Below are 25,740 nucleotides of genomic sequence, written 5' to 3'. Positions count from 1 at the left end.
GCATACATGTATTAATCTGAATGTTCAAATAGGTCTATTGACACAGTCTGAAGCAAGAAAAGGGATCTTTTCTCATGCTTTTTTCTCATGCTGAGAAGCATGAGCTTCTCAGAGTCTTAAACAGGACCTGGTCAAGATAATGAGAAATGTGAAGATCGAGGGGCTCCTCTTGAGGAAGGATCATCAGGAAGAGGGGAGGTGCTTAACCCCTCCAGGGACGTAACTATAATAGGGCAAGGAGAGACCGTTGTCTGGGGGCCCACTGCCTTGGGGGCCCCCTAGAGGCAAGTCACATGACTGACTCCTCCAGCCACGCACCCACCCAGGCTTCCTTCAGTTGTATTCATCCTCCGAAACTGATGTGAGTGTTAAGACCTGGAGCTACCAGAACAGCATGTCTTTCTCTAGTACCATTAAATGACTTGCATCGTCCACAATTTTATATATATATATATATATATATTACACACACACACAAATTTTACTATGCTTTTTGTTACCACTGTTCAGCCTCATTCAAGATTTCTTTACTTCATAAGCTGAGCTTCCGTGACGGGAGGGGGGACATTTTAAAATCTTGACTCTGGGCCCACTCCAACCTTGCTATGCCCCTGAAACCCTCCCATGTCTTCCAACTCTCCCCTACAAATCCCCCACTCCAAAGCCACTTTTCCCCCAGCCAGGCACAAATTATGGTGGTTGGGTTTAAATCAGAAAAAATTTCACACTTGGACCAGGGGTGTAGCAAGGTTGGAGTGGGCCCAGAGACAAGATTTTAAAATGCCCCCCCACCACTGAAGCTCAGCTCATGAAGTAAAGAAATCTTAAATGAGGCTGAATAGTGGTAACAAAAAGCATAGCAAAATACACACACACACACACCATATACAAAAACCTATGTGCCACAACAGAACATCATCCTAAATAATTTTTTTAAGTATTTGTAAATTGTGGACGATGCAAGTCATTTAATGGAACTAGAGAAAGACATGCTGTTCTGGTAGCTCCAGATCTTAATACTCACATTAATTTCGGAGGATGAATACAACAGAAGGAAGCCCGGGCAGGTGCGCAGCTGGGGGAGTCAGTCATGTGACTTGTCTCTGGGCCCCCCCCCCCCAAGGCACTGGACCACCAGACAAATGTCTCCCCCTGCCCTATTATAGTTACGCCCCTGACTCGGACTTTCAAGTACAGCTGTGAATTCAGGAGGAATCCAAGAATCTGAAGCTGAGGGCCAGAGAAAGTCAAACACCATCTATTGCCTTCCCCAATCCTGTCCCTATCCTCCCCAAATCATTAGTAGTTAATAACAAAAATTAAAAAAAAACTGTATGCATGCAGTGTGGAGGTTTGGTATCAGCATCCCACTGAATTTTTCAAGGAAACCCCTCCACAGGGCCAGCCACTGGCTTTCCTTCCCATTAATCACTAATCTGAGACCCTGAAACAGCCAATTACTGAGAGAAAAGGTTCGTTCCAGAAGATGGAAAGCTAGAAAGCAGATACCACTTGGTAGAGAAGATGCAAATTCTGGCCTTCCCCGTGGCTGCCCTGAACTCTGGATGGGTTGTATTGATCTTGCTGTTGCTCCGGATCACTCAGGACAGTATTTGTGAAGGCAAACAAATCACACAACAACTCTAAATCGTCTATCAGTCCCTAGCTAGCAGGCCAAACCCTTAGTAATTTTAGCCCACCAGTCATTCTTTTTACTCTCCTTGGGCAGCGTTCACACAAAGAAAAGAAAAACAGTGGCCTCATTGGAACATAGGAAGTTGCCTTCTACCATCCATCGATCTAGCTCAGTATTGTCTACGTAGACTGGTAGTGGCTTCTCCAGGGTTACAGGCAGCAGTCTCTCTCAGCCAGGGTGATGCCAGGGAAGGAACTTGGCAGCTCCTGCCTGAAAGTATGCAGATGCTTTTCCCAGAGCGGACCCATCTCCTCAGTGGAATATCTTATAGTGCTCACATGTAGTCACCCATTCAAATGCAAACCAGGTAACAAAGGGGACAATACATGCTTACTACCACAAGACAGATGAGCTCTCTTCACAGATGTAAACCTTTGAGTTGTACCACTTGAGTGTGCAGATGTTGGCTTATATGACTGAATCCTACTCCATAGTAAAATATTCCCTTCCCATAGAATTTCAGGGGGAAGGATTCTAGCCTAGCTTATTATTTACATGCTAGTTTTCTATGGGGCAGGGAACTTTTTTTTATATGCATTCAAGTATGCAAGTCCCCCACCTACAATCTGAAATGGTATAGCCCAGAGATTGATGTAGCTCTTTCAGTGAGAGCTGGACCCGTATTTCATACTTTTGTAATTCACTGCCAGATACCTTTATTATGAACTGTTCAGATGGATTTTACGTTACAAGAGCATCTAATGCTGTTGTGCCCTTCCCCAGAAGATCATATTCATTGAAGTCATGCAGGGATGTCCCAGAATTCTCCTCAGATGTCTCCTACAAGAGGGACTCTGATAAGAAGTGCCACACTTTTGAAATTGCATGAACACATACAGATTGGCAAGGGAGCGGGTCACTTTAAAGTGGAATGTCTGCTTTCCTGCACCTTCCATACATAACTCCATACTTAACTCAGTGTGATGATAATAGGGATGTGCCAAAATGCGAATCAGCTGTCCAAGTCACAGGCAGCTCCCTTTATATTACACAGCCCTTTTCAAGCAGAGGAGAGCAGGCCCATACCTACTCCTACTCCAATCGCCACAATTACTTTCCTATTTCACTTACCACCATTACCATTATCTACTCTTCTCACCACTATCCCAGCGCTCTCCCCAGCTATACCCACACACTGGGGGGACACCTCCCAGCTCCCCCTGCACTGTGCCGGCACACACATGGCCTCTGCACATGTTTCACTGAGGCATGAAATGTGCCAGCCTGCAAAGCCATGTGCATGCAGAGGGCACACAGAGGCCAGAGCTGAGAGAACCCACCCTGCCCCCCAGAATGTGGGCATAGCCGGGCAGAATGCCAGAATGGCTGTAATGGGAGGAGGAGCAGGTACGGACCTGCTCTTCACTGCTTTAAAGGGGCTGTGTAAGCCCCCAAATTAAAAGGGAGGTACCTGTGATTCAGACAGCCAAATCGTGTTTCAGGGCATCACTAGATGATAATAAGAGCTTAAATATCCACACCAGCACAGTATCTCCAGTGACTGTTGCTGGTGTCTATCTTATGTTTCTTTTTAGACTGTGAGCCCTTTGGGGACAGGAAGCCATCTTATTTATTTATTATTCCTCTGTGTAAACTGCCCTGAGCCATTTTTGGAAGGCAGGTATAGAAATCGAATTAATAAAATCATCATCATCATCATCATCATCATCATCATCATCCCCCAGTGAGGCACTGCCTTGGCATGGTTGTGGGGCTTGCATGCTCTGAGGAAGGTGAGAGCAATGCCAGAGGTCCAACCATACTAGACATGTCTCACCAGAGGAGCCAGACAAAGAGTGCCTCTCCCATCAACAATATGGTGAGACGTAACTTTAATAAATCTATACCGGATTGGTCGTCGCCCAGGTCAACAAGGACTGCACCAGGTGCTGGAGTCCCTGGACATCTGGTGGCAATTGGGCTACAGGACTCAGGATCTTCAGTTGAGCAACCAGGGCTGGAGACTGCAAGGTTACTGGAAGAAACTTTGCTTAATCAGAAAAAATATACGAAAACTGCCAACAAGGAAATAATGATCTGCTATTACAAGTCTAGTCCAACTAGAAGAGGTTATTTAAAAAGAATGCACCAGATTTGGAAAGTGAAGCATCCAGATACAGAAATAACAGAACAAAGGCTAGCAGACCAGAGAAGATTCATAATAAGAAATAAAGTATTCACAGGAGTTGAGCTGGAAGAACTGCAAAGAGCAACACAGGCTCAAGATATGGAAGAAGAATTACCACCAACTGAAGAAGTTGCTCAAGCGCAGATGGAGGAGGTGTTGGAAATAGAGGATGCCACTGTTGCTAAACTGTTTCAAAATCAAAACCAGGCAACCTCCCTTTTGCCTTCACCTCAAAAACCTGAATGCCATTTAACAGAAAAGCAACAAGAACTAAAGCAAAAAATAACTGAGCACATGAACCAAACAACCACCAGGGTTCGACTTCCAGCTCTAAAAAACAGTTGCCAAAAAACAACTTGCTCAGGCATTAAAAGATGTCAATGCTGCACTTGCAGAAATAACAACCAATAATTTGCAAGAAACAAACTAACTAATGTACAGTGCAGCAACAATAACAACACAAGAGTTCGGATATAAGATCAGTGGACCTGTAAAAAAAGAAAGTAGTACATCACCTAAATGGAAGATTAGATTAGAAAATAAAGTCGCCAGGCTTAGATCAGATGCTAGTAAATTGAAAGATATGAAAGACAAGAAGCTGAAGAATGAAAACACCAAACAGTATCTGATCCAAAAATACCACCTAGATTCAAGGAAAATTAGAGAAGTCCTGGAAATAATAAAGCAGCAAATAACAGCCGTGTCAAAGAAGATTAGCAGATACAAAGCCAGAATTACACAACACAGGCAGAATCTCCAATTCCAGTCGAATCAGAGACGTTTCTACCAAAGCATAGAAGGAGAAACTGCAAGAAACACAGAAACACCAAATAAAGAAGAAACAGTGCAATTCTGGGGGAAATTATGGGACAATCCAATAGATTATAATTAAAAAGCAGGCTGGGTGAAAGAGGTCGGAAATGTAACCAACAAATGCAAGATCTAATAATAACACCAGAATTAATAAGTGAAAGAGCAAAGAAAATTAAAAATTGGACTGCGCCAGGTGATGATGAAATGCATGGCTTTTGGCTTAAACACCTAACAAGCCTTCATAAACAACTATCAAAACAGTTCAATCACATTTTGCAAGGAGGTGATATTAAACAATGGCTAACAACTGGGAAAACTCATCTCATAATGAAAGACCCAGGAAAAGGTGCAGTTCCAAGTAATTATAGACCGATAACCTGCCTGCCAACCATGTTCAAATGATTAACTGGAATAATAGCAGATGAAGTACTGCAACACTTATTAACTAACAAACAGCTTCCAGTTGAACAGAAGGAAATTGCCCGAACCAGAGGCACAAAATACCACCTGCTGATTGACAAAATGATTTTAGAAAATTGCAAGAGTAGAAAAACAAAACGAAGTGTTGCATGGATTGACTACGAGAAAGCCTTCGACTCATTGCCTCACACATGGATACTAAAATGTTTAGAAACAACTGGTGTCAGCAAAAACATTCAGATGTTTATAAAAAATAAAGCAATGAGCATGTGGAGTACACAGTTAACAATCAATGGCGAGACACTTGGACAGGTTAGCATTAGAAGATGTATTTTTCAAGGGGACTCACTATCCCCTCTGTTGTTTGTAATCGCCATGACCCCACTTTCACAAATACTAAACAAAACAGGCCTCAGATACCAAACATCTAAAACATCAAGTAAAATCAACCATCTGCTGTACATGGACGATCTGAAGTTGTATTGAAAGTCCCAGTCAGAAACTGAATCACTGCTAAACACTGTCCGTATATTCAGTAGTGATATAGCAATGGAGTTTGGACTAGACAAGTGTGCTGCATTAATAATGAACAGAGGAAAAATAACAAAAACAGAAGGAATAGAACTACCCAATGGAAGCAACATCAAGAACCTGGAGGAGAAAAAACATTACAAATACTTGGGCATTCTCCAGTCTGATAGCATCGCACACACTGAAGTTAAAAGAAAAATTGGAAGTGAATACATCAGGAGAGTTCGAAAAATCCTCAAGTCCAAACTCAATGGCGGGAACACCATACAAGCCATAAACACCTGGGCTATACCAGTTATCAGATACACTGCAGGAATAATAGACTGGACCCAGGCAGAGCTAGAGATGCTAGATCGTAAGACCAAGAAAATAATGACCATCAACCATGCTCTGCACCCCCGCAGTGATGTAGATAGTCTATACCTCCCTCGCAGCTCAGGTGGAAGAGGAATGCTGCAAGTCCATCAAACAGTAGAGGATGAGGAGAAAAGAGGCCTTGAAGACTATATAAAGGACAGTAAAGAAGATGCACTTCAAATGGTCAATAACGAGAAACTATTCAACACCAATGAAACAAAGCAGGCCTACAAGAAAGAACAAGTCAAGAACCAAGCAGGAAAATGGAAAAATAAGCCCCTGCCTGGTCAATATTTGCACCATAAAAGTGGAAAATCAGACATAACCAAGACCTGGCAATGGCTTAAGAATGGCAACTTGAAGAAAGAAACAGAGGGTTTAATACTGGCTGCACAAGAACAGGCACTAAGAACAAATGCAATAAGAGCAAAAGTAGAAAAATCCACAACAAACAGCAAGTGCCGCCTTTGTAAAGAAGCAGATGAAACAGTGGACCATTTAATCAGCTGTTGTAAAAAAATTGCACAGACTGACTACAAACAAAGGCATGACAAGGTAGCAGGGATGATACACTGGAACATCTGCAAAAAATGCAAGATATCTGTAGCCAAAAATTGGTGGGACCATAAAATTGAAAAAGTTGTAGAAAATGAAGATGTAAAAATATTATGGGACTTCCGACTACAAACAGACAAACATCTGCCACACGATACACCCGATATATCTGTAGTGAAGAAGAAAGAAAAACAAGTTAAAATAATTGACATAGCAATACCAGGGGATAGCAGAATAGAAGAAAAAGAAATAGAAAAAATCACAAAATACAAAAATCTACAAATTGAAATGGAAAGGCTGTGGAAGAAAAAGACCCAAGTAATCCCAGTGGTAATTGGCGCCCTAGGTGCAATTCCAAAAGACCTTGAAGAGCACCTCAACACCATAGGGGCCACAGAAATCACCATCAGCCAATTACAAAAAGCAACATTACTGGGAACAGCCTATATTATGTGACGATATCTATAATAATAACAGCAACAGCATTAATAATAAAATTCAGCCATCCCAGGTCCTTGGGAAGGACTCGATGTCTGGATAAAACATACCAGCCAATAACTCCTGTCTGACTGTGTAAACAATAATTATTATGATGATGTTCATGATTTAAAGTCCATTTTTTACGAAGAAGTAAAAACATAGGCCAAACAAAAGCTCTGCAGCTCAAGTAAAGAAAGAAACGAGATGCCAGTTGGTGGTCCCGCCCCCCTCCCCTTGGTTCCTTTACCAAAGCTGAGTTGCCCAGTGAAGTCCTGTGTGATGTTTTCAATTTAAAATAACATTTTAAAATCACAGTTGATAATACAGTTGATAATACAGTTGATAATATTGTCACTGGTGGTTAACTGCTGCCTAGCTCATCCCTAACAATGCAGCAATTAGTCCTTCATAATGAAGCTGATGGTGCAACCTTCAATGACACACACAAGTGTCAAAAGAAAAGAGGAGATTCTTGTGCTCAGAGCAAGGGAATGAAAGGAATGTGGGGGTTTCTTCAAAGCATGTGGCATAATGGAATCTGTTACATATAAATAAGAGTGGGGAACTGGCAACTGCAGAATTAGAATTTCGATTTACAATTTCCTGTGAGGAAAGCCATCAGTCTGGAAAGGAAGATACCGTCACATGTTTAGAAGTTCCCTGAGTTGCAGTGGAGGAATTCAAAGTTTGTGAAATGTTCTGCACAACCTATTTGAAACAGCGCATTTTCATTTCCATATGTAACTGGGAAACAAAACCAAAAAGTACAAGGCTAAAACAAACACACAGAGAACATTATCTGGGCAATTCTTTACAAAGGGGGAGCAGTTCTTCAGACATTAGTATGTGGCGCTCCAAGCCAAAATCAAATTAGCTGGATGTAAGCATTACTTTTTTCACTTTTTTTTTTTTTTTTTTTGGACAGTGTAATTGGGAGCTCTAAATGCTGCTTATGAAAAAAATGTTTTGTGCTTTTGAATGAGTGAATAATTGAAAATGGTGGTTTACACAATACTGGAGTGACCCAAGGTATTGCAGTGTCTGAGGCACAAGATTCTGCCTTGCCCCCCTGCTCCTGGTGGGGGCCATCCCCTTTCAAAACTAACCCTTGCAAGCTTTGAAAATGACACAGGAGGAGGGGCGGTGGGAAGGTTGCCTGCAACATCCTTGTCCTTGTGTCCTCCAAGCTTTGCAAGGAGTGTGAGGAGAGATGCTCTGAACTGCTCTGATGGTGGTGGCAGTGGGCATCTTGCTGCCCTGATGGTGCCCTAACAATCTGCTGCCTGAGGCAACTGCCTCACTCTGCCTCATGAAAGAGTCACCCCTGACGACGCCTCTGACCGTGGCAATGCATCCAAGTCCAAGTGGTTGACATGGAGCACCCACTGCTCAAGACTGTTCTACATTGGTAGGACTTTAATTCCATATGTAATCTCTCCAGCTACCAGATCATCACCAGCTATATACTTAGTGGGATGGGGGTGAGATCATAAAATTGCATTAGACAAACTCACTAATGTCACTTAATAGCAAAGCAACTTATCATTGCCCAGTCATTTCCCCCCCCCTTTCTTAGGAAGATTAGAAAAGCAAAAGATATTAATACTGTGTGTGTGTGTGTGTGTGTGTGTGTGTGTGTGTTTCCTTCTGTTCATCTGCTAGTGATATGCTCATGATTAGTAGCCTAGAATCCAAGACAATGGAAGCCTAGCCATCCACTAGAACAAAATGGATACTGTACTATAGGTGTGACACCAATTCGCTAAAGTCCAGCTGATGAGTTTTTAATATGAATGTCTGCAAAAACTGCAACACAGAAAAAATAATTGTGTGGTGGAATTTGCTTTTTTAATTTAGATATTTGGGTTAGGAACATAGGAACATAGCAAGCTGCCCTATATTGCATCAGACCATTGGTCTATCTAGCTCAGTATTGTCTACACAGACTGGCAGTGGCTTCTTCAAGGTTGCAGGCAGGAGTCTCTCTCAGCCCTGTCTTGAAGATGCCAGGGAGGGAACTTGGAACCTTCTGCATGCAAGCATGCAGGTGCTTTTCCCAGAGTGGCCACATCCCCTGGGGGGAATATCTTACAGTGCTCACACGTCTACCATTCAAATGCAAACCAGGGCAGACTCTGCTTAGCAAAGGGGACACAAGACCAGCTCTTCTCCTCCTCTTGCTTGTTTTGAAAATTTGTTTTCCAACTTCTCTAAATGGTCAGACTCCAAAGGAGCTCAGTGGTAGAGCATCTGCTTTGCAGTCAGCAAGTCCCAAGCTCAATTCTCAGGCATTGCTAGAGAGGACTCCAAAAGACCCATCTCTGAAACCCCAGAGAGACCATCAGTGCAGATGAGATTGACCTAGATGGACCAATGATCTCACTCAGTATAAGGCAGCTTCATATTTTCAAGTAGTCCACATGCCAGTGCTGGCTTATATTTTTCAAACGTGTCAAATGCATTTTGAAATTGAGTGCCAACACATTACATTAAATGAGTCATTGCAAATAACAAATTTAGCTCTTTGCGGGGGGGGGGGGGGAATAGCAGCCTCAGAAAGGGGATGATCCAGAGAACCATGGCATGTGGTGAGGAGAGTTTTAAGCCTTTGCTGGAAAGGGTTGTTTTAAGCCTTTCTTCTGGGCCATTTTTCTGATCTGAATCACACACACCCCAAAGTTGCTACTAGACCCACTGGAGGGGAGGGAATACTAATACCTATATTTTTGCCTGTATCCTCTGCCCCAATGTAGCTAATATCAACTTGGGGAGGAAGTGATTCTCATCAAAACCAAACTGGAAAGGCTATACATCTCTTTCCTCAGCATGGCTGCTCTCATCAAAATCGTAGTCCACACTGGTTGCTTTAAAGTTTTCAAAAATCAGCAGATCAAATCCTGTATCAAATCTGTTTTAGACCAAGATGACTTCAGGATGCCAATTATAAACCCCATGCCTGTCATAGGTACAGTAGTACTTCCCTGAGTTTAGTATGTATACAATGTTATAGGGACATTGAATTAATTAAGAAATGCAAGTCCAATGTTGTATTATTGTTTCCTGCCTTAGTAGTCATTGCTATCTAACTTCTCACATTTCAGTCAAGAATTATTGGTTTATTCTGCATTTTTGCTACAGCTTGAACTACAGTTAATTTATTGTTCAAAATAATGAATTTGAGATTATATTACCTAAAAGTGAATGCATTTTTTATCTCTCTTCACATAATATTAAATGATAAACAAGTATGAAAAATAATTAATTGCAAGTAATACCAGTTTGGTCCTCATGCAGCAATGGTTCATCAGTTAACAATTACCATTAGGGATAATTTGTTTAGGTGCTTTAATGCACTTGTGTAAAATGTGTAAATTTTGCATTACTAACCATTTGAAAAGGACTGGATGCAGAAAGTTTACATCATGTTTTTAATTTGCCTGCAGCTTTTTGTACATTATACCTCATTATAAATAGCTATTGGAAGAGAGAAGGACTTCTCTCATATTAGGTTTATACATACTTTGGAAGCTCCTTTACAGGTATTGGATGTGTTTGCCAATGTATTAAACTCTCTCCTATAAACTGAAGCCATTCATTAATGTTAAAAACAAGCCCACTATTGTGCAGAGTTGTAGTTTATACTGTACAGCATTTTTCTGAGCTGAAGTGGGAAAAGGTAGCTACAACTTCTTCTTTTTTTATGAAGTATATAGTACAACAAAATATTGGAGGGAAAGAAAGGAGGCCTTAGCATACATTTTGTATAAATGTACTTGATCATACTAAAATGAATGTTTTGAAGCTTTAATGGGAGAAAATGAGAAAGAGAGAAATGGGGGCGGGGGGGGAGAAGAGAAATGAGGTGGTCTTGTATGAAGGTTACAGTTCAACATTTCTTGTCCCTCTGCCAAATATAATGTTGTGATGTGACTTTTATTCTGTTCCTAAGGCATCTCTTTTCACTCATAAGGTGGAAAGAGTGTAGAGTTTTGTCCCTGCATATGGATGACTCTGTTACTGATACATGCAATAGATTCCATAAAGCCCATCTCTGTTGCTTTTCCATTATTCAACAGTTGCCATGAATTTCTCTTGGAGGTCCTTTTCGGCAAAAGATTTCCCGAGTGACCCATCCCATGTGGCAAGAAGAATATAAAAAGTTTGAGTTCGTTTTTGGAGGGTTTTTATTTTATTTTATTTTCTGCACAATAAGTTTGGTTATTGTGGACTCCTGAAGTGGAACTCATTGGAGAAGCAAGGCAGCTCCTGTCATAAACACAGCATTATTATTACCAGTTTGAGAGCTCTGGAAGGTTGCGATCGCTTTCTTCTCTTGAATTTTTCTCATCGACAATAGAGTAGTTAATCTACATCCTTCCAAGTAAGGCAAGCGTAAGCACATGCATAGACTTCCCTGCACATTTTATTGATCATTCCAAGGATCAAAATGAATGCTAATCATTACGCTTTATATGACTATTTTTATTACGTATGTGGCCTTAAAACCACACATGCTCCATTAAGGATCTGCAGCCTATGTAAATGAAAGATAATTCTGCATTTGCAAAGTCCTATTGTGGAGCATCTATTTCTCGCCATTTTATTTTTGAGCTGACTTGAAGACATCCAAAATGCAGAAAGGGTGTTTAATATAATACAATGTGAGAATAATAGTTCACTGGGCTGGGATATGAGATCTTTGCCCTACATTTCAGAAGGATCTACTGGATGGAGTATTTATGGCATTTGAGACTCAAGGTTCCCCCTGGGGTAGGAGGGCTGGAAGGGGTTTGGGAAAAGTCATTTAATAGTGAAAAAAGGAATGTAATATGAACGAAACATTGTTTTGTGAAAGGCTACATTCCTTTCTTATTTCTATATGCAATCCAGGCAAAGAGATATATGTATTTTTCCCCCTCCCATATGCTAGTGTTCTCACACAAGTGGAGCGGCTCTTGGAAATCCACGATTACAGCTCTATATATCCAGTATGTAATTTGTGCTTAACAGAATGATATTTAGGATCATTTACTCCAGCCATAAGATTTTCAGCTGCATGGTGGGAGGTAATGCTTCAATGAAACCTTTGTTTTTTAATCTTCCAATACAGTTGCTGAGGCAGTTGGCTGGCTTGAAAATTACATCAGTCTATTATCATCTGGGGCTCATATGCAGTATTTTGGGCCACCCCAACAAAACATATCATTTTATAGATGGAGCTATAATTAACTATACATCCCCTCCCCTCCCCTCCCATTTAGGAAGCTTCAGGCAAAAGTTGTAAAAGGAAGGAAGGAAACTAAATTCAAGGGGCAGAAAAAGAACATCGTTTTATTAAAGTCATTTTATTATCAGGGTATAGTGTAGCACAGTTAAAGCCTGCTGACTTTGTTTCCCCTTTCTGGAAAGTGTTTTTTGATCAGGATTCCACCAAGAGTACACAACAATAGTGAAACTGGACAACCACACATTTTAGTCACTTCAAAGAGGTGTTCCTGTTTTGCTCCTCAGTTGCAAGACAAGTATGGAAAGAAAGCAACGTTGTCCTTCATTGGATGATGATCAGCACAGCAAGTTGGGTGGTAATGGGACATAATATAAAACTGTTGCCTGGTGTTCCACTAAGCTCTGCTCTCCTCTGGAAAAAAAAATCCTTCATAATTCAGGCAACAGCTGGAAAGCTTAGCCTAATGGTCTGTGCTTAAATGTGGAAGGTCACAGGGTACTGATCTAAGGAGCTGAGAAGGCTTGCTCAGCCGACTGTTGACACTTAGTAAACGAAGCAGGAGGGGCCGATGTGTACATCTGAGAAAGCCATACCCAGAAGCAGCAACAGCAAAAAGAAGAAGGAGAAGGAGAAGAAAGAAAAGAATAGGAAGCAACTTCTATTCAGGGTTTGCAGGGGTCCTGGAAGCACTGGGGGCCGGGGGGTGTGTGTGTGGAAGCAACAAGGCCCTTCGCTGCCTCCAAGTTACCTTGTATTATAACAGGATTAAAGTACATTTAGCTTCTCTATTAGCATACTTTAGCCCCATTTAGTTTTAGTTGATGCTTCCGATGGGCCTTTGATCAGCCTTGCATGGTGCTGGTCAGCTCAGGACACAACAGTCAAAAAGCGAGACTGTGAAATTATCCTGATGCTGAATCTCACACGAGATATTGCTGACTGTTTTCAGTCACTCATCCCCAATATTCTAGTTTCCTTTTTTCCCCTCCCCTTCTTCTTAAGAAAGTAATTTACACTGTGTGTGTGTGTGTGTGTGTGTGTGAGAGAGAGAGAGAGAGAGAGGATTAAACGAAAAAGGTAACACTGTGACCGATAATAATTAGTTCCTACACTGAAATCACAATTCCAGTTTACGTGCCAGTTTAGCAGCATCTCCTAAAAAAAAAAAATACTATAATTTTGACAGTGTCTGCCTTTTTATTGCTTACATTTGCATATAAATTAAATCCATATTGTAGCTTTAAGGCAAGTTCAGCTTCGAATTCTGGGCAGCTCAGGGATCTATTGTTTTACATTCACTTCCTACATTGTGAGTAAATGAAAAAAAGAGGAGAAGAATGAGAAGAACGGAGAAAGTCAGCTTGGTAGTGTTTTTAATTGCTTCTCTGCCAATTATGACCAAATTAATATTTAAGCATTTTCCACCGCTGTGAGAAATTGTTTACAAAATATACTTCCTGGTGAACAATGTCTATGAGCCTAAGGCAAGAGCAATATTGGAATCTTTGCAGATTCAATCTTCAAAAATAATTAAAGAGGGGGAAATCTCTTTTTTAATGGTCGAAAAGTGCACCTTCTTCATCAAATGTAAACTTTTTTTTTAAATGTAATAATTATTTCCTACCTGAAAAGCTGCATTAGTCCACATGTGTTCAACAAGAAACTCCCCACCACCACCACATAAAAAATCCCATGTCATTTCATTCAGTTGATTTCTTTTTTAAGATGTCTTTTGCTTTTGGCTGTTATCTATGCCTGAGCAGACGACATTGGCCTGCATGAATTTTTGTTCCAGCAAGTTTCAGAAATCCACAGGCTGCTAATGCTAACACATCAGGACATAGCCTGAGAAGACAGGAGATGTTTGCAGAAATGAGTAACAAGAAGCAAATGACGCCTTAAAGTCTTTGTTTCAAAAAATCTTTAATAAAGCACAGTATGAAGTTTTTGCTCTGTGCTTTCCTTGGGCTAGTGCCTAGTGCGTACCAACCACTGGGCCACGTTTTTAGGAAACATCTAAATCAAAAATGAGAAAATTTCACAGAGACAGATGACTATCCAAGGACTGCAGAATGCCAGAAAAGCAAGCTAGACTTGTTCTGTCTTGTGATCTGTGTGGTTTCTATAAGGATGGACATTTACATATTGTGCCTATGTACATTTCCAGACACCCATCCTTATTCAGTTTTCACCACTATAGAAAGTGATGGTCATATTAGTTGCTATTAAGAGTTGGGTGATAGTTTATCACTTGACTTGGGGAAAAACTCTTGCTTCAGTCTTGCATTTTTTTACACAGGAGGGCTAAATGTTAAGGGCTAAACGTTAAAATTATTTAAATGGAAGCAAAATAACTCAGAGATAATCAAGCTCAGATATTATCCCAGAAATCCAGAAGAAACCTTTGAATGGAATCAGTAGGTCAAAACTCCCTCCAGCTGTACATATTTTCTAACTGGAATCATACAGTTTTAAGCACACTGGAGAGTGGGTGAGATATTTAATATGTGTACCCACTTTTGAATCTCAGATCTCATTCCCATGGCCCAAGGTACAAAGCAAAACATGAACAAAATGTGATGCAGGGAGTTGTTGCATCAGTATATGGAAACTGCTTTAAGGACTTTTTGCTGAATAGTGCTAAATAATATTAATAATAACAATAATATTAACTATGGTGTTGCATGGGCTTAGTGGCAGGGGGCGGGAACCAAGGCACCAACTCAAACAGTATAACTCTGCTGGGATGGTTAGTTCAAAAATGCTTCTCTCAGTTCCCTTCTTCTCTCAGTTTTGCTTCTCTCCGTTCCCTTCGGAATTTGCTGAGGCTCACCCTGGTTACTCATCTTTTTTTTCTTTTTTTCCCCAAGAAAAAGCATCTTAGGCCTAGTTTGTTTTCCCTCCTTCCTTTCTAGTATCTAGATTTTGTGTCAGCCCTAGGATTGCCAGTCCTCCAGGAATCAGCATCAGTCATCAGGTGACTATTGAAAGCAATCCTGCAGATTTTAATGGCTTAATAATGTGGAAAAAATATTTGGGGGGTGGGGGTGGGGAATCTCCAGGAATAACTTCAGTCAGAGTTGGTACAGCCTTGGTATTCTTTTCATATTCCTTGTACAATTAGTTAATCAAAACCACACGTTTGCTCTTCAGAGGTCTTCTAAAATGGTTTTTAAGTTATTTTTAGTGATTGTATATGTGAAAATGGTTGTTTCTAACAAAATTATCCTAGATGTGTCGATCTTGGCACCTCAGACAAGACAAACCAGCCAACCCAATTCAGAAACATGTAAATGTATGTGAATTTACATTTGTATCTTTTCAGCCCAGAATTTCATCAGCCAGTTTGTGAGTGCTCTACTGTACTTCATTGAGATAATAGCACTGTACAGTAGTAAACCCCTCCTGTATGCTACCAAAGACAACCACAGCGCTCTGTGGTCGCCAGGAATCAACACTGACTCGACAGCACACTTTACCTTAACAAGCTTAAACAGTAGTGCAATCCTGAGCATGTTTACAATCCTGAGCATGTTTACATCTAAGGCCCACTCTATTTAATGAAACTTAAGTGTGCATATGATTGCAGCTTTCGTCTGTGTTCCCAACACCACTCTGAAGGGGTTGTATATTTCTATTATTATTCTCTCTCTCTCTTTTTTTTTTCCTGGCCAGAGCAGCATTTGTCAAATTTCATCATTCTGAGCTTCAAAATAGTCTGAACCTCCCAACATGAAACTGAAATAAATGGAATTTGGATGGAATGTGTCATTTTTGTCTTCATAAGTAAAATCAAATGAGAAGGAAGGAAGCTGCAAACAAAGGGATTTTCAGATGATTTAGGAAGATTCGGATGTTTTCATAAAGCCCATGAAAAAGAGCATGGTCAGTTAACATGAACGTGGCACAGCTGGGTGAGTGTTTATTATTTGTTCATTCAATAAATGTGTTAATCAAATGTATATCTTGCCTTTTCATTAGAACATTCAGTGGTTGACTATGTATCAAAACACATCCAAAGCTGATGCTATGCCCCCTCAAAGCATCCTGCAGATTGTGACCCAGTTAGAATTGCACAAATGGGTACACAAGTGTATGCGTGGAGCATCTCTGTCACATATTTACTTACTGTACACAATGAGGGGAAGGATACCCAGCCGCTCTCCACCATATACATTGGGTGCTTGCCCAGGTAAGTTGAATTAGTTGAAGAGCTTGTGATTCCCAGGTTTGTGCAGAAATCACACACACACACACACACACACACACACACACACTCACACACACACACACCTTCTGTTGAAGCATTCTCCATGCAGATCAGGTTTTCAAAATTGTGCCAGAGAAATCTGATCAAATATATTTAGGCTCCCATCCTTCATTCTGAGGGCTTTCATCAGCAAATCATTCTTACATATATAGAATGAAATTACACTCTAATTCTTCTAAGTCTCATTTATTTCAATGGCAGATATTTAAGCATGCATTTAAATCTCCCACTAAAATCAGTAGGAATTATAAGTGCTTACCTTCTGGCTGCCTCAAATGTTTTGTATGAGACTATTTCTTTACTTGGTTTTAGCTAAAGATTAATCAGATAATCAGTAGATTTATCAACTAAAGCTTTAGATGGTTAATCAGTACAGGCAATCAGTGAGGGCAAATTTTAATTAGCTTTGCTGCAAGTTAAGGTCATGTTATTTTTTAACCTATTTTGGCTTTCATGGGTTACTGTGATAGGAAACAACAACAATTCAAAGATATTTTTTTCTTCTAACAAGGAGTGGTAGCTTTTATTCATTAAAGCACCTATAGTGAGATTTTCATCATGAGCAATTTTATTTAAATATTACCGATGAATCAGTTAATCAGTGAAAAGGCAAATCATAATCAACTAGAAATTCTAAATTATATAATTGGTGAATAGCCAATAATTTCAACCCAACTAAAAGTGGCTGACATCCTGATTAAATTTACAAGAGGAAGTCCTATTCAAATTTAGCCGTCTTTTAGAGTAACTCCTGAGTAGTTCTATTGAGAAATGTAGTCAGCCAGCCATTTTAATTTAATAAATACTGTTTGTTTTTCAAACCTTTGACTGCATCTTTGGGGTGGTATTTGAGTTCCATTCAGAATTCATTTGTTTCAACTTCTTTGATCTGAGTCATCGCTCATTGAACCATATGCCATGTCATGTGACCTACCTGATGCTGTACTTATATATGCATTGTTTAGTCACCGCATTCAGTAGGACCATTCAAATACCTACCAGTTCATTCAGCAATATACTCCAGAAAGGAACATGAAAATTTGGTTTAGAACACAAAACCAGAGAAGACGAGAGCTTCTGAGTGAATCCATTTAAACTGGAGAGACATTTTGTTCAAGGAGCAAAATACAGTTCTGCTTACAGTCCTGACCCAGCATTTGGCACGATTAGGAACAGGCTGGCCCACACTTTGCAAGACAAAACATCCAAGTAAATTGCAGAAAGAAACAAAGAATAGCTATACCACAAAAAGAATCTGTTTATATTGACTCAAAATTGCTTGTCTATTTCACAATACCATCAATACTTCCTGAAATATAAATATAGAAATGCCCAACATCATTACAACTGCTGCTACTGCTTTTACTACCATTCTGACTTTCCCCACAGCTGATACATTAATAAATGAGCATGACTTTTAAAGCCATGTGTATTTACCACCCAAATTCCTCAGATTTCCCTACTTAATATTGAATATTTGTCTCTCCTTGACATTGCGACATCCCTTGAAATTCATATCCTATCTCTTTTTAACTAGAGTCATGTATTTACACTTTCTGATTTAAAATGTGCTGTATTTTAATCTAACAATTATATATATATAAATATAATATATAATATCCATTTCTTTGTCCAAATTGACCTTGTTCAAAACAGTGTGAACGTAAACACAAATAAGACGAATATTTATATACCACTTTTCAACAAAAGTCCCATATAAGTATCTCTCTCTCTCTCTCACACACACACACACACACACAAACACACGACATAGGTGACAAGATGCAAATAAGAATGGTCAGAGACATTGTAATCAGCAGAAAAGCAGATATATCCATCTCAGACAGCATCACTTCACCCCTCTCAGCATTTGGGTTTGCAGCCTTGATTGCAGCTCCTGCATCCTGTGCTGTGTCTTGAGGCCCAGGTTGCAACAAGGGTCCTGGTTCAGCTGTTGCACCACAGCAGCATGGAGTTGTGTGCACAGGCCTTGGCAGGGCTGATACATCTGCAGGATTTCCTGGCCTTGACCTAGGGTGCTCCCACTTCTGTTAGCATGCAGTCTCAGGTTCATAGACTTTAGCACTGGTGGATGTTTCATGTGTCTATCTGATCAATTTTCAAAGTTTGCTTCAGAAAACAGTGTGGAGCACCAAAGAATGATTCATCCATATTGACTACTGCTCGAACTCTCCACCTTCTTAATATAGATTGAGGAAGGCCACAGCTCAGAAACAGAACACATGCTTTGTTACTAAAGGGTGGAAGTGTAGAGGGTGGCACTGTAGTTGCTGGCATTTCTAGCCAAAAAGGTTCAAGGAAAAAGGTTATCTCACTGCTGCCATTCAGAGTACACACTACTAGTCCAGATGGATCAGTGGCTTCACACAAAATAAAGCACCTTCTTATAAGTCTTCTAGGTAAGCCTGTACTCAGAGGATCTCTGGGCTAGGCTAAAGGCTAGTTTTACTACTTTTGGTTTTCTAGTTCCATCTCAAATATTTGCACCACCCTGTGGTGTGGCCTAAAGCATAGCCTTCCAAAAGATAAATGAACCCTGCCAAATGAGTTAAATGATGATTCGCATTACCTGTAAATAATGCATTAAGTTAAAAGATGTTTCTAGATTTATTTTTTTCAGATATATAAGAAAATATTAATCCAGGTATTTCCCTTACAGTACCATAGAAAGCTCGTCCTCACACTAGTTTTTTATTAAGTCACTGGGGAAAGAATTGATAACCAACAGTTAGAATGGAAAAGCAAAGAACAATGTGTATACTAACCTCTCATTCACATTTTGTGTGATTCAGTGAGGTCATTCACATAATAAAAAAACGGCATTCTATCTGGGTTTGGGAGCTGTGTGTGCTCCCAATTTTCAGTTGTGTGGAAGCAAGGTAGGAGGAAAACCTGGATAGAAATGATTGTGTGGAAGCAAAGTAAGAGGAAAACTTGGGTAACTTTTCCTCCTGCCTTGCTTCCACAAAATCATTTCTACTCAGGTTTCATCTTACCTTGCTTCCACACAAATGAAAATTGGGAGCACACACAGCTCCCAAACATGGGTAGAACACAGTTTTTGATTGTGTAAATGACCTCAGTGTATTTTGCACTTGGTTATGTGTAGCCAATACAAAAAGTAGCATGAGAAGCATCTGTCAGTACTTGCCAGGATTTAAAAATGCCTGACCCCTGATATGTTATGAATTGATTGCTAGAAACAATGAACAGGATATTTCCTGGGGAGGACTCCAAGATATAAGAAAAGGTCACTATTAGTCTTTTTTACGAGCTCGGTAGATTACTGGAGTTGCATCCATAGGCCCTGATCCAATCAACTTCAAACATATCAGAAGTCTCCACAACCCATTGCTGAAATGAAAAGTCTCTTTCTCCCCTCACCCTTAGCAGACACAGAATCAGAGCCGTCAACAATGATAGCTTATTTTTCTAGATATATAGAATAAATTGTCATAAGTCTGTACAAAATGTAAAAAAATGAAGAACTCACTAACTTCCAAATGTTAAAAAACTGAAAATGTTAAATACATTTTAAAAGAAAAGTGTTAACATTGCTATGCATATTATTAATGTATGTTAGATTCCCTAAGCTGTAATATCTAATTACATACTTGTTTATAGAAGTACAAGCACTTCAGTTTTCATTTATTAACAACCTAGAGGTTCTATTAGCTTATAAGGATCTATTAGCTTATAAGCTGTCAAACAGAAGCAGAGATAGTGACAGGGCTTGCCTGCAATGATTCAAGGCATCTTTTAAAGAAATTGACCCACCTTGTAGCTTATAGCAAGTCTTATATTTGTAAGGGAGAAACCCCTCCATTCCTGTGGGCAGGGATGTGATATTTTTATGTGCCTTATGAAATTCTGTTCAGCTTTAGCCATGGATGTAGAGATGTAACCTGGGTCTGGGGTAAAACATAGTCTTGGGGCCCTCCTCCTGCACCTCCCCCCACCCAATTGCTGTCCATATTAATCAATCCTGCAACCCCACACTGCCAATATGAACCAATACATTGGGGGCCCTCTGCCTTGTGCGGCTCTGCTCAGAATGCCCGCTTCACTCCCCATTCTCTGTACCCTAGCTTGAGTCAATATTACAAACTGTTTATTGTTCACAGTTGTTTCATTTCTCAACAACCTTCATCCAGCCACTAGACAAAGTAGCAGCTAGACAGCTATCCTAAAGATCTCTCGTATGAGAAACAGATGGAGCCACTTTATGCTGAATCAAACCATTTGTCCATCCAGCTCAGTGTTGTCTGTATCCGCTGGCAGAGGCTCTCCAGAATACCTGACAGGGGTTTTTCCTGGCCCTACCTGAAGGTGCCAGGAACTGAACCTGGGACATTACACAAACAAGATGATTATTCCTTGGGAACGCCTATACCTTTGATCAGCTCCGTGGTTCATGAGGGCTAGTTCATACTAGTTATATCCCCACATGATCAGATCGAGAACAATCCAGATTTCAGCCAGGCAGCACTTACATCGAGTCACAGTGTTTGCGAGTAATGTGCCTGCATGGAGCACAACCACAGCAGCTCATGGTGCTATGCAGATGCACCTGCCAAGATACAGTGAACTCTGCTCCCCCTGTTTTTGCTCCTCAATGGACACACAATCTAACACTGCCCTTTCTGCTCCTCCCCATTTTCAGGTGGGCTGTATGCTGTTTGATTTTGTTTTCAAGTGCCTTGTATATTCATCCGATGGAGCATTCGCTTAGCACTTTCAAATTCGATAACAGTTTTACAATGTGTTTTGTGCTTTAAAAACTGCTCCCAGTAGGAGGAAATGGCTTTGTGTGTGATTGGCACTGACCAGTCTGCCCTCTGCAAATCCAGATTCTGCCAAAAACCAGAAGGATGGATTTCCCCCAAGCTCAGTCTGGGATAGAAAGTCATGTGTAAACCCACAATGTGGTGAGTATATTTCCACAGTGACTTCGCTGCTCAAATTATGTATATCTTCATGCACCCTAAATACAGGCAGCCCCTATATGGAAGTACCAGGTCATAAAACAGTGCCTCCATGGGACAACTGCCCAGCACTACCTGGGAGAACCTGCCTTGAGTGACTATTGTAAAAATGCAGTGAAATGGGCCTATATGCTATGTCATATATACATATCAAAGCCTCAGATCCCCTTACTTTAAAAAAAAAAAGACAGTGTTTGTCCTCTGTTGATAACCCTGCTATGCTTATTATAAGGTATTACACACAGAAAGAGAGAGAGCTCTTAAAATATGCAGATGTTTTGCAATTTAACCCTGTTTCTAAAAATAAGCATTTAGTCATTGCGCAGTCCCTTCACTATACACACACACAGAGACACACACCCCAGTAGAAATTTTTTGCCCCTTCAACTGAAATAGCTTCCTTGCGCAGCATAAACTGTCATTACACTAGAATTATATGTACACCATAAGAAGGCTGCACTGCGCTGAAGAGACCCAGCTGCAGCATGGGATGAGTTAATAAATCAATCTCAGCTCACCGTAATTCAGCACATGGCCCCATTGTCCCATTTTATCAACAGGAATTAATCCCCTCCACACTCAAAACCATATGTAAACTTACATAGGCCAAATCACTCCCAAACATTCATGAATGTGGAAGGAATCTATGTTGTTCCACCTTTCCTCCATCCAAGCATTCTCTTTTGTCTGCTCAACACTTGGTAAATTGGTGCATGGTCAAATGTGGAGGTGTTCCATTCTGTGAGGGAATCACAGGACTATATGGAGACTAATTCTGAGGACCTTCTGAACTGCCAAGATGCCAGCTCTACAGATATCTATGTGCCAAAGTGGCTCTATGATTTCTCTACCCTCCTCCTCAGAAGCCATTATAATGGCAATTAGAAGCATGGTGTGGGCCAAGGGAACCAATGCAGGCAGGAGTGGGTGTTAAAGGCCCCATCAGTTGCATCACCCACTCTACCCACCACAGTGTGGGTGATTAATTTTAAAAAATCAAATCAAATATCCATTAGGCAGTGACAAGTGTCGAGTTCCATCTGGCTGGAATGGGAATTCCCATAATTATTTATTACTTCTGCCATTCAAAAGCCTCTGCATGTAAGAAGAAAAAATGCTGGTATAATTTAAATAATAAAAATGCATTATTTAATTCATGCAGAGACTCAATTCATATCATCTTTCATATTATCTTCCCGCTTTTTGGAAGAACAAAGATCATGCAAACTCTTCATGGTTGGGTGCTCATTCAGAGAACCCTATTCACACAGCGGGTTATCTGCATAGGGATCATACTGTTCCTCCACCATGCATATTGCAGGCATAAACCCTATTCAGACATTATTTTTCTAAAAAGCTGTACGCAAGTACATCTGTCCCGAAGCGTGCCAGAAGTCTCACCCCAGCACATCACTCACCCACCCCTGCCCCCACCCATTTGTTTGAAGAGGCTAAAGCCGTAACCATGAAGGCAGGGATTCCCATGATTGGCAGACTCAGGTGTCAATCATGGAAACAAGCCCCCACTATCACGGTTTCGGTTTTGCCTCTTCAGACAAATGCGGCCGTAACTGTGAAGAGCACGAACAGGAGATGAGTGACACACAAGGGTGGGACTTCTGGAGCACTTTCGGATGGCTGAACTTGTGTACATTTTTTAAAAAATAATGTCTTAATAGGGCTATAGCAGTGACCTTCAATTTGTCAAAAACCTTTAGTGTGAATGCCATTCCATACTGTGCTGGCTTCCACACAGTACTGGGATTTTCTCAGGGCTGGAAGGGTCCTTTAAGAGAATGGAGCCCTTTCTTAAGAGCACTGTGGGGCAAGTGTTGGGAAGGGCTACACTTTTCAGCACTCGGTAAACACCTTCCAAGATGGTGCAGTGGCTAAGCTTCCCTTAAAGGAGCACACGCACACACACCCCAGTGCTAGGGAAAGCACGGCATTGCACAGTGGAAATGGTTGCCTCTGCATTGTGCCTGGGGAACTGTGCAGAATATTCAGCTGGGCCAAAGCTTCACACAGTTAATAATTAGTTTGGGGGATGCACTTGGGGTTGAGGGGGATGGCCACTGGGCCCCAGGCCTTTCAGTGAAGAACACTTAGCTATATAGGATTGAATGCATGTAGGAACTAGGACCACCTTCTTCTGGGTGCAACCTCTCATATGTTCCATTCAACATCTGATGCTCTGCCAATAGTCCATAGCCAACCAAAGTCCAGCAGTTTACTATGAGAAGTGGGTCCTTTCCTGTGGTGGTATCAGCTTTGTGGAATGCCTTCATCAGGAGGCCAGTATGACTCCCTCACCTTTAGATACCTGGTCAAGACCTGGCTATTTACAAAGGCTTTAGATCAGGCTGATGTGAATCATGGTTGGCATGATTTTTCTCCCTGTGATTGGTCGGATGAAATCTGCTGAGGTGGCTTTTATTTTTGCTGCTGTTTTTCTTTGTTGTATTTGAATTATTATTTTTTGTAAACCATTTCAAGTTACTCATTATTAGTAGTAGGAAATATTTTTTAGGATTTTTTTAAAAATAAAAGAAGATGTTTTAAAAAAAAAAATAGTGTCCTACATCATCATGTACCCCATGAAACAAGTATCCTTCTGACATACATCATGCTGACTTTCTTTTATATGTAATTTACTTTCAAGAAAAGAAGTGGAAAGAAAGATACATACATGCAAAGGGAAAATGTCATTATAAATAATCTATCAAATGCCCAGAGCTGACTCTTAGGAATAGAGATATTGAGGGGGGAAACACAGAGGCTTAATGGGCTTGGACAATAAGTGTATCATAATGCCAAACTCATGGTTTCTATGTAGAAGCTGTTTTAGGGAACCTCTTGTGGTCACAGAGGTATCAAGTTAAAGTACTAAACAAGAAGATATACCAGGAATAAGTGTTTGACCAATTTGCCCTCTCCATCCCATCCCACCCCACCCCCAAAAAAGTCATGGCAACTCACAAAAGGACAAAATCTGAAGTGAACAGAATCTGGCAGTATCTAAGCCTCCTTAGAAGTTGCCCGAGCTGCTAGGAACCTGAAGTAGGGAACATTCTGTGACATCATAGCAGCAGCCCAGCAACTTTGCTTAGTAAATCTAGCAGTGAGGCATCTTCTTTTTAAAAAAAAATTATTGTACTATTGTTAAAAGTATATACCACATTTCATTTTTTAAAATCCTGAGGCGTTACGCCAAGTTTTCACTTGTTACCAAGGGTAAAAAGCCAAGTTTTCACTTGTTTTCTAAAAACGTGATGGAAACTGATGAGGGGATGCCCACCAGGAGAGCATTCCAAAGTCTGGGGGCAAAAACTGAGAAGGCCCTGTCCCGTACGCACGACAGACGAGCCTCCCTCATTGTTGACACATGGAGCAGAGCCCCTGCCAATGACCTCATCAGGTGGGCAGAGACCCTTGGGAGCAAGCAGTCCCTCAGGTATTGAGGGCCCAAACTGTTTTCCGTACATCCCCCATCTCCATATTTCCTGAAGGAAGCAAGGAACAGAGGCTGTCAAGGTAACAGCTGGAAAATCTCCCTCATTGCTAGGGAGATGCTTTCTAATGCTCTGAAAACACTAGATGGACTACTATGATGTCACAGAATGTTTTGTAGAAAGTGGCAAAGCTGAGCATGACTGAATGTCATGAGAGAAAGTGACACATTTCAGATTTGTATGTAAAAGCTTCTGAATGCATCCCTATAGACTTCCAGGCATGGAGGGGAGGGAAATCAATTGCCCTGCACATAAACCTAAGTGTTTTCCTGCATTGACTGTGGCTTCTGCAATTTTCTGTTCTATCAGCTACTCTTTGCACTATGTTGGAGGACATTTGGAAGAGTTCCCACTTTTCAGAAACAGATTTCAACACGGAGAGCTAAGGAAGGAAAGAAATCTCAAACTCTAGTAAGTGTGTGGGAATCCTGGGCCGCAGCCATGAAGATCAGGCTGAGCTCAGGCTGAGAGGGACTGATACTTGCATTTGGCAATGTCTGCACTGTACGTTAACTGGGTTCGGTGCTGATTTGCATTGCTTTCAGTTACTTGTAGAGCCATCTGCTCCTTACGATGCTCCTGTGTTCAAGGAGTATCAGATATCCAAATGCATTGGGCTATTTTAAAGTAACTGATCTGTTCATAGCGTTGCAGTTTTAGTTTTCATCAGCCTGACAGATAGACAGATAGACAGACAGATCTCACAATCACTGTAGTTGTGCACTCATATTTAGCGATCACCTTG

General features: G+C 40.8%; 1 long non-coding RNA gene across 1 annotated transcript in view; it reads left to right on the top strand.

The window, feature by feature from the left end:
• Positions 1 to 25,406, top strand: part of LOC128340268 (uncharacterized) — a 37,899-nt gene extending 12,493 nt beyond the window's left edge. The window contains exons 4-6 of the long non-coding RNA XR_008313559.1: positions 15,888 to 16,121; positions 21,290 to 21,426; positions 25,305 to 25,406. This is a non-coding gene — a long non-coding RNA (uncharacterized LOC128340268). The remainder of the gene's footprint in view (positions 1 to 15,887; positions 16,122 to 21,289; positions 21,427 to 25,304) is intronic.
• The last annotated feature ends 334 nt before the right edge of the window (positions 25,407 to 25,740 follow it).

Source organism: Hemicordylus capensis, chromosome 1 (assembly GCF_027244095.1).
Source record: "Hemicordylus capensis ecotype Gifberg chromosome 1, rHemCap1.1.pri, whole genome shotgun sequence".
NCBI lineage: Eukaryota > Metazoa > Chordata > Lepidosauria > Squamata > Cordylidae > Hemicordylus > Hemicordylus capensis.
Note: the sequence above shows the minus strand (reverse complement) of the source record. Positions and strands in the feature narration are given on the sequence as shown.